The sequence below is a fragment of the Pseudophryne corroboree genome, chromosome 7 (genome assembly GCF_028390025.1).
Source record: "Pseudophryne corroboree isolate aPseCor3 chromosome 7, aPseCor3.hap2, whole genome shotgun sequence".
In the NCBI taxonomy this organism is placed as follows: Eukaryota; Metazoa; Chordata; class Amphibia; order Anura; family Myobatrachidae; genus Pseudophryne; species Pseudophryne corroboree.
In genome coordinates this window covers 398,473,200-398,490,890 of record NC_086450.1, presented here as the reverse complement: position 1 = coordinate 398,490,890, position 17,691 = coordinate 398,473,200, and the positions used below count along the sequence as shown (strand labels likewise).

General features: G+C 43.2%; 1 long non-coding RNA gene across 2 annotated transcripts in view; it reads right to left on the bottom strand.

Moving 5' to 3' along the window:
- Positions 1 to 6,394: 6,394 nt before the first annotated feature.
- LOC134943778 (uncharacterized) overlaps positions 6,395 to 17,691 on the bottom strand; it is a 368,858-nt gene continuing 357,561 nt past the window's right edge. For both annotated transcript variants that reach the window (XR_010181747.1, XR_010181746.1), the window contains exon 4: positions 6,395 to 6,512. This is a non-coding gene — a long non-coding RNA (uncharacterized LOC134943778). The remainder of the gene's footprint in view (positions 6,513 to 17,691) is intronic.

The following is a 17,691-nucleotide window of genomic DNA, read 5'->3' as shown; positions in this document are numbered from 1 at the left end:
CAGGTGCATTCCCCCTCCTTTGCCTATATCATAGGTGGATGTAAAGGATTGAATGGCCTTTTGCTGCTCCTCCATCCTCTGAAGCATATAGAGTGTTGAATTCCACCTCGTTACCACCTCTTGCTTCAGGTGATGGCAGGGCAGGTTCAGGAATGTTTGCTGGTGCTCCAGACTTCGGCACGCGGTGGCTGAATATTGAAAGTGGCATGCAATTTTTCGGGCCACCGACAGCATCTCCTGCACATCCCTGTCATTTAAAAAAAAAATCTGCACCACCAAATTAATTGTATGTGCAAAACATGGGACGTGCTGCAATTTGTCCAGATGTAATACACACACAATATTGGTGGCGTTGTCCGATATCACAAATCCCCAGGAGAGTCTAAGTGGGGTAAGTCATTGTGCAATGATGTCCCTCAGTTTCCGTAAGAGGTTGTCAGCGGTGTGCCTCTTATGGAAAGCGGTGATAAATAGCGTAGCCTGTCTAGGAACGAATTGGCGTTTGCGGGATGCCACTACTGGTGCCGCTGCTGTTGTTGCTGCGGGAGGCAATACATCTACCCAGTGGGCTGTCACAGTCATACAGTCCTTAGTCTGCCCTGTTCCACTCGTCCACATGTCTGGTAAAGTGGACAGTGGGTACAACTGCATTTTTTAAGACACCGAGGACACTTTTTCTGACATCTCTGTACATTCTCGGTATCGCCTGCCTAGTGGATTGGAACCTAGATGGGATTTGGTACCCAGAACACACTACCTCCATCAATTCTCTAAGTCCCACTGAACTAATGGCGGATACCAGATGCACGTCTAACACCAACATAGCTGTGAAGGCCTCAGTTATCTGCTTTGCAACAGGATGACTGCTGTCATATTTCATCTTCCTCACAAAGGACTGTTGGACAGTCAATTGCTTAGTTGAATTAGTACAAGTCGTCTTCCGAATTCCCTACTGGGATGACGATCGACTCCCAGCAGCAACAACAGCAGTGGCAGCAACAGCAGCAGTAGCCGTACCACTCAAGGATCCTACGGAGGAATCTCCGTTAGGAGAGGACTCCTCAGTCTTGCCAGTGACATGGCCTGCAGGACTACTGATGTTCCTGACAGAGGAGGAAGTTGACATTGAGAGAGTTGATGGTGTGGCTTGCAGGAGCTTGGGTACAAGAGGAAGAAGAGATTTAGGTGTCAGTGGACTGCTTACGCTCTTACCCAAAGTTTCACAACTTGACACTGACTTCTGATGAATGCGCAGCAGGTGACATATAAGGGAGGATGTTCCTAGGTGGTTAACGTCCTTACCCCTACTTATTACAGATTGACAGAGGCAACACACGGCTTGACACCTGTTGTCTGGATTTGTGGAGAAATAATTCCTCACCAAAGAGGTGGCTTTTTTGGACTTTTGCCCAGCATCACAATGGGCTTATTCATCCCATGGACAACAGGTGTCTCCCCAGGTGCATGATTTAAACAAACCACAACACCATCAGAATCCTCATCATCAACTTCCTCCTCAGCGCCAGCAACACAAGATCCTCATCCTGGTGTACTTCAAAGGTGACATCTTCAATTTGAATATCAGAAACTGGACTGTGGGTGCTACTTCCAGCACTTGTAGAGGGCACACAAATGGTGGAAACAGCCACCTCTTCCCGTCCAGTGTTGGGAAGGTCAGGCATCGCAACCGCCGACACACTTGGACTCTCCTTGGGGATTTGTGATACCATCTCAGAACGCACAGTTCTTTTCTGTGCTCTCTCCAGCTTAACTCTTTCAATTTTTCTAGCGGGAGGATGAGGGCTTCCATCGTCATGTGAAGCTGAACCACTAGTCATGAACATAGACCAGGGCTTCAGTCATTCCTTGTCACTCAATGTCATAAATGGCATATTGGCAAGTTTACGTTTCTCCTCAGACCATTTAAATTTCTGTTTTTGGGTCTTTTTACTGAACTTTGGCTTTTTGGATTTTACATGCCCTCTGCTATAACATTGGGTATCAACCTTGGCAGACAACGTTGATGGCATTTCATCTTCTATGTCATGACTAGTGGCAGCAGCTTCAGCATTAGGAGGAAGTGGTTCTTGATCTTTCCCTATTTTATCCTCCAAATTTTTGTTCTCCATTATTTTTCTGGAGTTATATAACACAATATGTGGCAAAAGACAGCATCTCCCTACACCACACAAGGCAAATCCTGTAAAAATTATTTGGATTAAATATTAATAACCATTTTAAATGGAGTAAATAATATACAGCACAGGTCAGTACCGTTGGACTTATACGGCAGTACCACTGGAATTATACGGCAGTATCACTGGAATTATACAGCAGTATCGCTGGAAATATACGACTATACCACTGGATTTATACGGCAGCATCAATGGGCTGGATTTATATGGCAGTATCACTGGAATTATAGTGCAGTACGACTGGACTGGATTTATACGGCAGTATCACTAGATTTATACTCCAGTACCACTGGAATTATACGGCAGTATCACTGGAATTATATGGCAGTATCACTGGATATATACAGCAGTACCACAGGACTAATACGGCAGTACCACTGGACTGGGTTTATACGGCAGTATCACTGGATTTATATGGTAGTACCACTGGAATTATACGGCAGTGCCACTGGATTTATACAACAGTACCACTGGACTGGATGTATACGGCAGTATCAATTGACTTATACGCCAGTACCACTGGAAATGTACAGCAGTATCACTGGAAATATTTGGCAGTATCACTGGAATTATATGGCAGTACTACTGGATTTATACAGCAGTACCACTGGACTGGGTTTATATGGCAGTATCACTGAATTTATACGCCAGTATCACTGGAAATATATGGCAGTATCACTGGAATTATACGGCAGTATGACTGGAATTATACGGCAGAACCACTGGATTTATATGGCAGTACCACTAGACTGGATTTATACAGCAGTATCACTGGATTTATATGCCAGTGCCACTGGAATTATATGGCAGTATCGCAGGATATATACAGCCGTACCACTGGATTTATACGGCAGCACCAATGGACTGGATTTATATGGCAGTATCACTGGAATTATACGGCAGTACCACTGGACTTATACGGCAGTACGACAGGACTGGATTTATATGGCAGTATCAATAGACATACGCCAGTGCCACTGGTATTATACAGCAGTATCACTGGAATTATATGGCAGAATCACTGGAATTATACGGTAGTTCCACTGGACTAATACGGTAGTACCACTGGACTGGATTTATACGGCAGTATCACTGGACTTATATCACAATGTAGAGAATTATACCATATGCGCTTCAACACTTGATGGATATAAGCAATGTTCCAGACCGGTTTATTTCCAAATGTCCCAAAGTTCGTGGTTGCTGTCCTAATGGATTTTCTCCAACAATTGGTAGATGTGGAAAGAAAACAAAACAGAGATCTTAATGTGTAGTAGTTCCTTTAAAACATGTGAGGAGTGGTGTAACGGGACTGTGGGCTATAGAGTGTCCTCTCCTTTGTGTCTTTATATGGTAATATGGGACCACCCGGAAAGTGTCCTGCTCATAAACACAGAATGCTCCCTTTCTTGCTTACTTCAAGATACGTGGATGGACTCATATAAAGGTATCTTTCGAATTCTTAATGAACATCCGCTTCACTGGATTTCTAGCTTTCTAAGTTTTTCTCCAAAGAATGGTACATATGAAAGGGAAAAGAAAAAAGGACTCCGATGTGTAGTGGTTCTCTTGAACCGTATAACAAAGGTGTAAGGGGTATAAAGATTATGGTATCTCCCTTTTCCTCTGTGTCTTTATACAATGTTAAGGGACCACCCGAAATGTGTGATAAATCACAAGTATAGGATGCCCACTTTTTTTGCTTACATCAACATAGGCAGATGAACACATATAAAGGTATCTTTCGAGCTTATATTAGGCACAAAATTTCTTAAATTTCCTGACATAGCACGCTTACACGTATGCTTACTTGAAGTGTGCAGGCTGGTGACCAGCCGAGGTATTTAATACTATAGGGCCGATATACTACAGATGTGATCGAAAGAAACCGCTATGTGAACATACCCTGCATACTTCAAGTAAGCATACGTGTAAGCGTGCTATGTCAGGAAATTTAAGACATTTTGTGCCTAATATAAGCTCGAAAGATACCTTTATATGTGTTCATCTGCCTATGTTGATGTAAGCAAAAAAGTGAGCATCCTGTACTTGTGATTTATCACACATTTCAGGTGGTCCCTTAACATTGTTTAAAGACACAGAGGAAAAGGGAGATACCATAATCTTTATACCCCTTACACCTTTGTTATACGGTTCAAGAGAACCACTACACATCAGAGTCCTTTTTTCTTTTCCCTTTCATATGTACCATCCTTTGGAGAAAAACTTAGAAAGCTAGAAATCCAGTGAAGCAGATGTTCATTAAGAATTCAAAAGATACCTTTATATGAGTCCATTCACGTATCTTGAAGTAAGCAAGAAAGGGAGCATTCTGTGTTTATGACTAGGACACTTTCCGGGTGGTCCCATAATACCACATAAAGACACAAAGGAGAGGACACTCTATAGCTCACAGTCCCGTTACACCACTCCTCACATGTTTTAAAGGAACTACTACACATTGGAGATCTCTGTTTTGTTTTCTTTCCACATGTGCTAATTGTTGGAGAAAATCTTTTAAGACTGAAACCAAGAACTTTGGGACATTTGGAAATAAACCGGTCTGGAAACATTGCTTATATCCATCGAGTGTTTAAGCGCATATGGTATAATTCTCTACATTGTGATATTGGTTGTTTCCGGTTGGTAACTCCGGAATATATTCATATTTGCAGCTGTAACACGTCCAGCGCAGGGAAGTGCTATTCTGTTTTTTGCCTCACTTGACTTATATGCCAGTTCCACTGGAATTACACGGCAGTACCACTGGATTTAAATGGCAGTACTACTAGACTGCATTTATACGGCAGTATCAATTGACTTATACGCCAGTACCACTGGAATTATACAGCAATATCAATCCAATTATACGGCAGTACTACTGGACATATATGACAGTATCACTCGATTTATATGGCAGTACCACTGGACATATACGGCAGCATCACTGGACTGGATTTATATGCCAGTACCACTGGATTTATACGGCAGTACCAATACGGCAATATAACTGGAATTATATGGCAGTACCACTGGACATATACGGCAGTATTACTGGATATATACGGCAGTACCGCTGGACACATATGGCAGTATCACTGGACATATACGGCAGTATCACTGGACATATATGGCAATACAACTGGACATATACAACAGCACAGGTACACTACCACTGGACTGATGCAGCAAAACATAGCACCACTGCAATGGATTGGACTTATATAGCAGCACTGGACATATGGAAGCAGAGGACACCACCACTGTAACTGGACTGATGCAGCACAAGACACTACCACTGTACTGATGCAGGACAACACAGCACCACTGCAGTGGACTGGATTTATACAGCAGCACTGGACATAACACAGCAGAGGACACCACCACTGTGACTGGACTGATACAGCACAATACACCACCACTGAACTGATGCAGCACAAGACAGCACCACTGGACTGGACTTATACAGCAGCACAGGACATATGGCAGCAGAGGACACAGCCACTGTGACTGGACTGATGCAGCACAAGATACTACCACTGTACTGATGCAGGACACTGAGGACGGAGACACTTCCTCTCGCTACACTCTCCAATGCCGGAGTGAAAATGGCGGCGACGCACGGCTCCTTATATGGAATCAAAACCTCGCGAGAATCCGACAGTGGGATGATGAAGTTTTGCCTCGTTCTGGTTTCTGAGTCAGGCGGGAAAACCCGAGCCGAGCTCGGATCCGGGCTCGGGTGGTGATGTCCGGTGGGGTTCGGTTCTCAGGGAACCGAACCCTCTCATCTCTACAATAAACCATAGCCAAATAAACGGCTACAGCCTGAAAATGCAAAAAGTGTATGACATGATTTCAGTTACATACTTCTATATTTTCCTGATTAAATGAAACATGCATATTCCACTTGTTTGCTGCCTTAGAAACTCTGTCACATGCATCAAATTCCCGCTGTGAAATAGAATCAGAATAAGGGGCCGCTGTTTGCCAATGTCCTTACTTAATTCTCCTTGAACATAGAACTGCGGTTTCTTTTTTATATAATATTTCACGCTGTGCTGTTTTGATTCCACTGCAAGTAAACTACCACATTTATAGATAAAACACATCCTGAGGCTGAAAGAAAATGATGCCTCATTTGTGTGCATTTAGTTAAATGAATGAATGAATGACTTATACAGTAACAATGATCCAGTTTTTATTTCACATGTTGTTTGTTGCACACTGTAGGTTGTTTTGGACCCGTAGAAAGATGCAGTTCCAAAGCAAAGCAATCCCCACGGCTTTCTTAGAGTGTGGGCGTCTGCTTCTTTACTGGAAAAAAAAAGTGCAGCACATATAGTTAGCCAACGAATGTGACTCACCCGTTTAAACAATCTCCGCCACCTCACCCCCCCCCCCACCCCCACCCGTAACTTTACAGAAAACATTAAATCAAAGTAACAACAAGGATCAATAGTCCAGAATCCTATTAATGTGACAAATGCCCTTTCATCCATCTTAATTTCTGTTCAGTCATATCTTTGCGGACTTTTAATCATCCCGCTACTATTTTCAATGGTAAATTCGTTACAAATTAGTTTTTTGGAAGAAGAAAAAGCAGCGTTATTAAAATAGAGGTTTCATTAAGACTGTGTCATTGATGAAACAGGATTCAAAAGAAAAATAAGCATTTAATTTAATATAAATTAAAAACAACACTAGCCTTAGGCTAAAGAATAAAATTCATTCCAAAGCACAGGCTTAATGATTTGGGATATGAAAGCATTTTAAAAATAGAATTTAAGTTATACAGTATATTAAAAAAACAACAACACTTGTTTAAAACTCAGTGTTTTAGGTACTAATTTATACATGTGAAAATGCTGTTTGGCTGACATGCAATCTTGGCCTGCCATACCTGGGAGCTGTAATGATAACAGCGAGTGGTGCTTTTACTTTATACTAAGCATTAGCAAAGTGAGCCATTTGGACTATTGCATGCTGAATCTTATAACCCGTAATGCCAGTTTCTATTCTGTCTCAGCTTTTTCAGTTCTAAAAGTGGCCATCAGAGATGAGCGATGAACTCTTTTGTGAGATTTTACCCTTGCTGTGCATATGGCCAGAAAATTGTGCACATTCTGCTGCACAAAAATTCCCTGTAGTTTTCTAATCTTATGCCAACAGCACCACTCAGAATAATGAATGGACATTTATCAAACTAAAGGGTCTATATACTAAGCCTTGGATAGAGATAAAGTGGGTGGAAATAAAGGGGGAGATATACTGTACTAAGCAGTGAAAAGAGTGGAGAAGTGAGCCAATGAAGAGGTTGCCCATGGCAACCAATCAGATGCTCTGTATACTTTTATAGTATGAAAATTATAAATGTTACTTAAACGCTGATTGGTTGCCATGGGCACGTTCTCCACTGGCTCACTTCTCCACTCTTTTCACTGCTTAGTACATCTCCCCCAAAGTACCAACCAACCAGCTCCTGTCATTTTCAAATCCAGCCTGTAACATGGCAGTTAGGAGCTGATTGCCTGGCACTTTATCTCCGTCCATTTTATCTCTCTCCAAGGCTTAGTACATAGGGGGACACTTACTAAGCAGTGATAAGAGCGGAGAAGTGAGCCAGTGGAGAAGTTGCCCCATCAACCAATCAGCAGCTCTGTATAATTCTATAGTATGCAAATTATAGATCTTACTTCAGTGCTGATTGGTTGCCATGGGCAACTTCTCCACTGGCTCACTTCTTTGCTCTTATCACTGCTTAGTAAATGTCCCACATAGACCCCTACGTCTATTTATTCTGAAAAATGTGAATGCACACAGTACCTCATTCAGAGATGGATCACATTTGCGCATTAGCGAAATGTAAAAGGCCCCGCCCCCATTTTGCTACTTCTGTACAGTTGGCCGCAAATGTGAGATGGTCAAAAACACAGTGCCCAATTCATACCCATAGCAGTAAATGGGCAGATAGTGTAGATCTGGGACGTGCGGTGAGGTTAATGGCTCACGAGGCACTGGCTAGTACCAGAGCCAGATTTACATGCAATATATGAGCCAAAGGGTGCACGTGGACATTATACACAGGTGCAGCTGTATAAACTCGTGAAAATTTGGTGAGTTTTGATCAGAGATGTGCAAAAAAGATAGAATAATGATAAGAAGATTTTTCAAACAAATTCTTTGTATTTTTCATATAACTTTATAAACTCAAAAAATCTGGTACAAATGTTAGTATGACAGGAAAGACATCACCTTCCTCACCCCACCGCACGTCACTGGTGTAGATAGTAAGAACTCAAGTTGCTGTTAAATGCAAATTGAAGAATGCATTAATAGATTCCACACTAATAAACATTAGAAGACTTCCCCTAACCAAACAGAGTATGAACCATGTTTAAAAAAGAAAAAAATGTCTTCAGTATAATCCTGCTATTAGATTATAGTCACAGCTGCATTACTGCACTAGCATAATTTTGTGTGTGTGTGTGTGTGTGTGTGTGTGTGTGTGTGTGTGTGTGTGAATTGTACTGTATGCTGCCATCGGACAGTTAGGGTTAGGCTGCGGGAGGGGACGGTTAGGGTTAAGGCCCATACACACTTGACGATGCACACATCGTTAACGACCGTCGTTAACGACTTCCCTTGAACTTCCCTTGAACAGCTGAGCAAACCACATGAGCATACACACTACCAACGACCAAAGACGAAAGATGAAAGACCAAAGACGAAAGATGAAAGACCAAAGACGAAAGACCAAAGACCATAGACCATTCATCGTTAAAGCATCCAAGCTGAACAGTTTATTAAAATAATGAGCTGGTGAACAGTGGCTTGGTCGTTGGTCGTTGGTCTTTCACACCATACACATTCAACGTCGTCTCTGGTCGGTAACGACCATAGTGGAAATTGAGCATACATGCTCCACAGATGAACGATGGACGTTAACGTCCCGCGGGGCCGCGCATCGTTGGTCGTTGGATGCATACACACTTGACGATATAATGAACGTCGTCGTTCATGAGGGCTGAAATGAACGACATCGTTCATTTTATCGTCAAGTGTGTATGGGCCTTTAGGCTGCAGGAGGGGACGGTTAGGGTTAGGCTGCGGGTAAGTACCCCAGGCCCCCTGGCTTTGTTGGCCCCCCAGCTACTGTTCAGCACCCAGGGTTGTTTCTTCCTGTCTCCAGGTTCTATAACCAGCAGCAGCAGCTGCTGGAAGAGCTGCTGCCGGCAGCGGAACCTGGAGAGCAGAATCATACAGGACGTGTGCACCAGTGCACCTGTGTCACAGACAGTCCTGTACACATTCAATCCTCTGGCGGCGCAGGTGACAAGTGACACTGGTGTACGCAATTGATGCTGCGTGTGACAGCGGCGCTGCGCAACTGACACTGGGGATGAAACGGCATGACATCTCATCCCCCAAGAAGGAAAGCAAGGTTGCTGAAGCTGCCTGTCTGTGCTGGGAGTGGGACAAGCCATTCAGCCAAGTGCAGTAAGTTAATTCTGTAAATATATGGGTGGTGGGGGGAATCGTTAAATGGATTTTATAAGGTGGGGATAGGATAAGTTAATTGTATAGGGGTTGTGGTGAGGTGATTAAATGTATGATAAGAGGTGTGAGCCCATTAAATATGTTGTATAAGGGGTGGGGGGGGGGCTTAAATATATTATGTGAGGAGTGGAAGTGATGAGTTACTAGGAGAGGGAAAGAGACAATATTAAACATATATACTGTATTTATACACACACACACACACACACACACACACACACACACACACACACACACACACATATATATAAAATTGGTTAACATTATACGACCAGGGTATATTAAACAAAGTGCGGTGCTGACATGAGGGAGTGGGTCCCCATGTCTTTAATGCCCTGGGCCCCCCGAAGTCTTAATCCAGCCCTGGTGGGGGGGATGGTTAGGGTTAGGCTCCAGGAGGGGCCGGTTAGGATTAGGCTGCAGGAGAGAACGGTAAGGGTTAGGCTGTGGGAGGGGATGATTAGGGTTAGGCTCCAGGAGGGGTCGGTTAGGGTTAGGATGTGGTAGGGAACGGATAGGGTTAGGCTGCAGGTGGGGATGGTTAGGGCTAGGCTGCGGGAGGGAACAGTTAGGGTTAGGCTGTGGGAGGGAAAGGTAAGGGTTAGGCTGTGGGAGGGGATGGTTAGGGTTAGGTTCCAGGAGGGGTCGTTAGGGTTAGGATGCGGTAGGGAATGGTTAGGGTTAGGCTGCGGGAGGGAATGGTTAGGCTGTGGGAGGGGATGATTAGGGTTAGACTGTGGGAGGGGATGGTTAGGGCTAGGCTGCGGGAGGGAATGGTTAGGGTTAGGCTGCGGGAGGGAATGGTGAGGCTGTGGGAGGGGATGATTAGGGTTAGGCTGTGGGAGAGGATGGTTAGGGCTAGGCTGCAGGAGGGGATGGTTAGGGTTAGAATACTCACTCAGTTGTGTCAGAATTTTGAATGTCTGGATTCCACTTTTGGGAGTCTGACCATCGTCAGGATATCATACCCAACCACTTATAAGACCATAACTGTAGTATGCAGAATATGCCACCATTGCCGTATTTTTTTTGTGATTGCAGCTGCACATGATTCAGTATTCACTTGGAATACTACACTTTACACTACATTGACATATGTTAATTAGAGATGAGCAGGTTCGGTTCCTCGGGATCCGAACCCCCCCGAACTTCACCTATTTTACGCGGTTCCGAGGCAGCCTTGGATCTTCCCGCCTTGCTTGGTTAACCAGAACGTGCCCGAACGTCATCATCCCGCTGTCGGATTCTCGCGAGATTCGAATTCTATATAAAGAGCCGCATGTCGCTGCCATTTTCACTCGTGCTTTGGAGATTGAACGGAGAGGACGTGGCTGCGTTCTCTCCCTGAAAAGCTCCGTAATCTGTGCTCAGTGTGCTGAAAATATCTGTGCTCAGTGTGCTGCAAATAATCTGTGCTCAGTGTGCTGAAAATATCTACGTTCTCTGCCTGAAAACGCTCCATATCTGTGCTCAGTGTGCTGCAAATATCTGATCAGTGTGCTGCATTGTGGGGACTGGGGACCACCAGTATATAATATATACTTTTCTATAGCTTCTATACTGCTTGTCAGGACACATGGTCACAGTTACACCGCTCTGTACTGATATACAATAATATATATACTTTTCTATAGCCTCTATACTGCTTGTCAGGACACATGGTCACAGTTACACCGCTCTGTACTGATATACAGTAATATTATATATACTTTTCTATAGCTTCTATACTTCTTGTCAGGACACATGTGTCACAGTTACACCGCTCTGTACTGATACACAGTAATATTATATATACTTTTCTATAGCTTCTATACTGCTTGTTGGCTGGTTGGAAAGATAATCTGGCAGTGTGTGGGAGCAAACGATTATCAGCCGTTTGCTCCCACACGCTGAAAAATGGCCAGAAACTTTCTGTCCAACTAGTTAGGAAAATCAAACCTGTTTGATTTTCCCAACTAATCGTTCAGGTGTAGGGGAAACTGTCCCCCCAACTGAACGATTACTAGGTGGACACTGCCTGCTAGTGTCCACCTACTTTTGTCTTTCGGACTGCATGTGACCCTCTCTGCTCCATCCCCCTTCGGCCACCTCACCGCCCCGCATCTTTACTGCATCGGCCGCAGGGACCGGCCACTGCACAGCCGCCAGCCCCACCGCACCGTCCATCTCTCTCCGCACCAGCCGTCAGCCTCAATGCCCCTCCGGCCGCCAGCCTCTGTCCTGCGTCGGGACCACATCACCGCCGCCTCGTCCGTCCCGCCGCTGCCTTCAGCGCCGCCAGGCTCTATCCCCTTCCGGCCACCTCACCGCCCAGCATCTTTCCTGCACACCCACCAGCCTCCCTCCGCGCACCAGCCGCCAGCCTCCCGCACAGTTCATTTATCCCCCTCCGGCCGCCAGCCTCTTTCCTGCGCCGGGATCTCCTCACCGCCGCCTTGTCCATCCCTTTGCTGCCTTCAGTTGCAGGGATCCCCTCAGCGCCGCCAGACTCCATCAGGGACCAGTCACCCCTTCCTCTCTGCCACCAGCCTCCATCCTCCACCGGCCGCAGAGAGCGCACAGCCTCCATCCTCCTGTGATATACACACATACACACGGATACACACACATATACAGTAATACACACATATACACTGACACACACGTATATACTGTCACACACACACGTATATACTGTCACACACATATACACTGATATACACACATATACTGACACACACACCTATATATACACACTGACACACACATATGTACACTGTGATACAAACATACACTGTGATAGATACACATATACACACTGTGATAGACACACACTGTGGCACACACGCACACAAACGCACACACTGTGACACGCACGCACACACACTGTGGCACGCACACACTGTGACATGCACGCACACACTCTGTGACATGCACGCACACTGTGACACGCATGCACACACACTGTGACACGCACGCACACACACTGTGACACGCACGCACACACACTGTGACACACACGCACACACACTGACACGCACACACACACACACTGTGACACACACTGACACGCACACACACACACTGTGACATGCATGCACACACACACACACACACACACACACTGACACACACCTATATACACTGACACACTCACATATACTGTCACACACATATATACACTGATACAAACATATGTAAACTGTGATACACACACATATATACACTGTGACACACTCATATACACTGATACACATACTGTCACACACACATACACTGACACACACATATACACTGACACACTGTGACACACAAGTATATACACTGTGACACACACATATACTGTCACACACATATATGTACACACTGTGACACACACACATACTGTCACACACATTTGTAAGGCTGTAATTGTGTGTGTGTAGAGGGGGCATTAAAATATATTTAACCAAAATACAGATACTTAGTAACGTGAATGGATGTTTCAAATATGTGGATTAAGTGGATATGAAATTAATCAATAAATTGGTTCAGTAGCAACAGACCCCAGAGACTTATCTGCACAGGTCTGAATTAATAGGGAAAGCTAAACCAAATATATAGGGCCGTACTAGAGAGCCAATAATTATATTCAGAAATGCCAGTGGTTCCAAATTAATACACATTTATTTTACACACAATAAGACATTAAGGGCGGTATTCAATTCTTTTCACCCCCTTCCACACCCGTTCTGTTACTGCTGATGGGCGTGGTATAATAATTTCAGTAGCGAGGGCACCAAATCCGTTACGCAGCTAAACCTGATTACTATGGGCACGATATGCTCGATAACGGGGATCACTTTAGAAAGGAGATTAGGCGTGATATGTAATTTGAATCCTATCCGTTTGATACATAGACAGTGTCTAGTTAGACAGTCAATAGATAGACACCATATATTAGACAGACATTAGGTCGACAGGGTCAAAAGGTCGACAGGGTCAAAAGGTCGACGTGGAAAAGGTCGACAGGTCAAAAAGTCGACAGGTCAGAAGGTCGACATGGTCAAAAGGTCGACATGAAAAAGATAGATAATTTTTTTTTTATGTAACATGTTTTTGGATTATTTCATACTTTCTCTATCCATGTCGGCATAGAGTTGGTTATAAGCCTTGTGGCGAGCGCAGCGAGCCACCGTGCCCGAAGCGTGGCGAGCGAAGCGAGTCCCGCGAGGGTATACCTTTCTACAATTGGGGGTCCCAGATGACAAAACTATCCACACAAACCACAAAAATGCAAAAAACATGGTGTCTACCTTTTTCATGTCGACCATTTTCATGTCGACCTTTTGACCAGCCAACCTTTTGACCTGCCGACCCTTTCCATGTCGACATTTTGACCCTGTCGACCTTTTGACCCTGTCGACCTAATGTCTGTCTAACATATGGTGTCTATCTATTGACTGTCTAACTAGACACTATCTATCTTTCATACCGGAACCAATTTGAATACCACCCTAAAAGTACTCATTACGGGAGGGCAAATAAGACCAACTGTAGATACATGTAACAATTTGAAAAGTAGCGATAAAATAAATAGTAACTGAATCTGTTACATATGTTGCAACTCAGTCTGTGCATGTATCCTTTTTCCTCATTCAAATGCAGTCCAGAAAAGCAGCTGAAGAAATATAAATTATCATCTAATATTTAGCAGAGCTGTTTATCCGCTGAAGTCCATATAAGCCACTATAATTATTGATATATATATATATATATATATATATATATAATTATTATTATTATTATTATTATTATTATTATTATTATTTATTTATTTTCCTTGGCAACTCAACCATGCTGGTATCTACAGTTCACTATAAAAATAAGTAAATTTAATAAATGTATGGTGGTAAAAGAAAAGAACAGATTCACTGAAATAAAGACCCTTCTGCATGTTTTGAATTGAAACCCCCCCCCCAAAAAAAACTGAAGTACTGTAGGCAGGCACTGTCCGCCTACTTCGGTGACATCACAGGTTGGACACAAGTTGGCAGGTTGGTTGGTCTGATGAAAAGTTGGTTAGATGTGTGGAGCACTGTTTTTGATGGACAGGCAAGTTGGGTGGTTGGAAGTCTGGAGTGTTGGAGAAAAGTTGGTCTGATGTATGGCTAGCATTACACCGCTCTGTACTGATATACAGTAATATTATATATACTTTTCTGTAGCTTCTATACTACTTATCAGGACACATGTGTCACAGTTACACCACTCTGTACTGATATATAGTAATATTATATATACTTTTCTATAGCTTCTATACTGCTTGTCAGGATACATGTGTCACAGTTACACCGCTCTGTACTGATATACAGTAATATTATATATACTTTTCTATAGCTTCTATACTGCTTGTCAGGACACGTGTCACAGTTACACCGCTCTGTACTGATATACAGTAATATTATATATACTTTTCTATAGCTTCTATACTGATTGTCAGGACACGTGTCACAGTTACACCGATCTGTACTGATATACAGTAATATTATATATACTTTTCTGTAGCTTCTATACTACTTATCAGGACACATGTGTCACAGTTACACCACTCTGTACTGATATACAGTAATATTATATATACTTTTCTATAGCTTCTATACTGCTTGTCAGGACACATGTGTCACAGTTATACCGCTCTGTACTGATATATACAATAATATATATACTTTTCTATAGCTTCTATACTGCTCGTCAGGACACATGGGTCACAGTTACACCGCTCTGTACTGATATATACAATAATATATATACTTTTCTATAGCTTCTATACTGCTTGTCAGGACACATGTGTCACAGTTACACCACTCTGTACTGATATACAGTAATATATATACTTTTCTATAGCTTCTATACAGCTTGTTAGGACACATGGGTCACAGTTATACCGCTCTGTACTGATATACAGTAATATTATATATACTTTTCTATGGCTTCTATACTGCTTGTCAGGACACATGGGTCACAGTTACACCACTCTGTACTGATATATACAATAATATATATATATACTTTTCTATAGCTTCTATACTGCTTGTCAGGACATATGTGTCACAGTTACACCGCTCTGTACTGATATATATACAATAATATATATACTTTTCTATAGCTTCTAGTATTACAGTGCAGCATTTTGGTGACTAACAGTATATAGTTGTACAGTAGGCCATTGCTGTATCTTGCAGCTCTGTGTCACTGCAAGTATCCGTCCATTCCATTTTCTTCCAGTGATTTGGACCAATAATACCATTTATTAGAACAAATAATTCCAGTGATTTTGTCATTTTCTTCCAGTGATTTGGACCAATAATACCATTGATTAAAACGAATAATTCCAGTGATTTTGTCATTTTCTTCCAGTGATTTGGACCAATAATACCATTGATTAGAATGAATAATTCCAGTGATTTTGTCATTTTCTTCCAGTGATTTGGACCAATAATACCATTGATTAGAACAAATAATTCCTGTGATATTGAGGTGTTTGTGTCGCTTAGCTTAGCCGTCCAGCAACCACAGTGCACCTCTTTTTCTCTTTTCTTTGCATCATGTGCTGTTTGGGGCCAATTTTTTGAAGTGCCATCGTATCTGACACTGCAGTGCCACTCCTAGATGGGCCAGGTGTTTGTGCCGCCCTCTTGGGTCGCTTTGCTTAGTCATCCAGCGACCTCGGTGCAAATTTTAGGACTAAAAATAGTATTGTGAGGTGTGAGGTGTTCAGAATAGGCTGGAAATGAATGGAAATTGTGGTTATTGAGGTTAATAATGCTATGGGATCAAAATTACCCCCAAATTCTATGATTTAAGCTGTTTTTAAAGGGGTTTTGGAAAAAAAAACACCCAAATCAGACAAAAAATTTTCAGGGATGTTTTGCCAAATTGTGTCCGAATCCAAAACACAACCACGGAACCGTATCCAAAACCAAAACACAAAACCCGAAAAATTACCGGTGAACATCTCTAATGTTAATTAGTTTTTTGTTGTTTACTTGGCTGCTGGACTTTGTGTATTGATTAGAGATGTGCGGCGGGCACTTTTCGTGTTTTAGTTTTGGTTCTAATTCCCCGCATGTGTTTTGGTTTTGGATTGGTTTTGCCAAAACCACCATTTTGTGTTTTGGTGTTGGTTTAGGAAATGTTATCATTTTCCTCGCAGCCCCAGTTGTGGAAGAAAATGAAGGAGAAACTGTTGACGGGTCACGTTCCACTTGAGTTGACAATTTTCTCACCAGTAAGTCTTTGAACCTCTGCAGACTTGTGTCTGCCGGAAAGAGAGATACAACGTAGGCTTTAAACCTAGGATCGAGCACGGTGGCCAAAATGTAGTGCTCTGATTTCAACAGATTGACCACCCTTGAATCCTGGCAAAGCGAATGAAGGGCTCCATCCGCAAGTCCCACATACTTTGCGGAATCGCTCCTTCTTAGCTCCTCCTTCAATTTCTCCAGCTGCTTCTGCAAAAGCCTGATGAGGGGAATGACCTGACTCAAGCTGGCAGTGTCTGAACTGACTTCACGTGTGGTAAGTTCGAAGGGTTGGAGAACCTTGCACAAGACGGAAATCATTCTCCACTGTGCTTGAGTCAGGTGCATTCCTCCTTGTTTGCCTATATTGTAGGTGGATGTATAGGCTTGAATGGCCTTTTGCTGCTCCTCCATCCTCTGAAGCATATAGAGTGTTGAATTCCACCTTGTTACCACCTCTTGCTTCAGGTGATGGCAGGGCAGGTTCAGGAGGTTTTGATGGTGCTACAGTCTTTGGCACGCGGTGGCTGAATGCCGAAAGTGGCCCGCAATTTTTTGGGCCACCGACAGCATCTCCTGCACGCCCCTGTAATTTTTCTAAAAATTCTGCACCACCAAATTAATTGTATGTGCAAAACATGGTATGTGCTGGAATTTGTCCAGATGTAATGCAC